Source organism: Dermacentor silvarum, chromosome 3 (assembly GCF_013339745.2).
Source record: "Dermacentor silvarum isolate Dsil-2018 chromosome 3, BIME_Dsil_1.4, whole genome shotgun sequence".
In the NCBI taxonomy this organism is placed as follows: Eukaryota; Metazoa; Arthropoda; class Arachnida; order Ixodida; family Ixodidae; genus Dermacentor; species Dermacentor silvarum.
This window is the reverse complement of record NC_051156.1, coordinates 5,412,986-5,414,235: the sequence shown is the minus strand read 5'-3', so window position 1 is coordinate 5,414,235 and position 1,250 is coordinate 5,412,986.

Below are 1,250 nucleotides of genomic sequence, written 5' to 3'. Positions count from 1 at the left end.
CTCCGGAACTGCGTTCCTTAGTTTTCCTCTCGGAGAGCTTCAGGGCGGCGAACAAGCGGCGACAGAGACGCCGACGGGGTGGCGGAGACCGACGGGTATTGAAGGTTCGGGAAGCAGGAGGTGAGGCTTCGAAGGGCTGAGCGGCAGAAGCGGAACGGAACGGAGAGTCGAAGCCGTTGCTTGGTGCCCTCGGAGAATCCGAAGGATACCAGCCGCGCTGGCGGCAAAACCGTGCTACATGCCCAGGCAGACCGCAAGAATAACAGATAGAGCGGTTGTCATGGGTGCGCCATGGATTGAGAAGAGCGGGCTGAGACTGATGGAGATATTGGCGAGGTGGGCGCACGGGCTGCTGTGGCGGCCAGTATACCTGCTTGGAGGTGCATATGTTGCAGCTACTTTCGGAGGTGAGGGAAAAGCGCTGGTAGGTCTGGATTGAATAGCTGCAGACGGGGGCCTTGGATTTGCCACAACGGCAGCCTACGTAAGTGGAACAGGCGTAGGAGGTGGTTCATGACCAAGTTGTACGGCGCTAACGACTTGGTCTTGTATCACCTGACGGAGGTCGGGATTCCAGGGTGACTCCGACGCTTGACTGGCTGGCAGAAGAGAGAGTTGGCGTGCCACTTCTCGTACAAATTGCTTGATTTGGTCGAACATTGCTGAACTGGAAGGAGTAGCACTGACACCGTCACTCAGAGTTCAAAGCGCGCCGTCCGGAGTTGAAGCTCGGCGCGTCGAAAGCCGTTGTTTGCGTAGCTCTTCATAGCTCTGGAAAAGTGTTATGAGGTCGTTGACCGTCTGAGTATTCTGTGCCAAGAGCATTTAGAAGGCGTCATCTTCTATGCCTTACAATATGTTTTTGATCTTCTCATCTTCGGTCATATCTGGGTTGATACGCCAGCAAATGTCAACTGCATCTTCAATGTAGCTGGTAAAGTTTTCGCAGTATTGTTGGGCACGACAGCGAAGCTGTTGTTCAGCCCGAAGTTTGCGCACAGCAGGGCAACCGAATACTTCTTGAAGTTTCATTCGGAACGCTGTCCAGGTAGAAAAGTCAGCCTCATGGTTGCTGAACCAAAGATGGGCGACCCCGGAAAGGTAGAATGGTACGTAACCAAGCTTGTCAGCGTCATTCCATTTGTTGTGGGTACTCACTCGGTCGTACGATGACAGCCAGTCCTCTACATCGTGATCGTCAGTGCCATTGAATACGGGAGGATCCCGTTGGCGTGGCGCACCAGGACAGA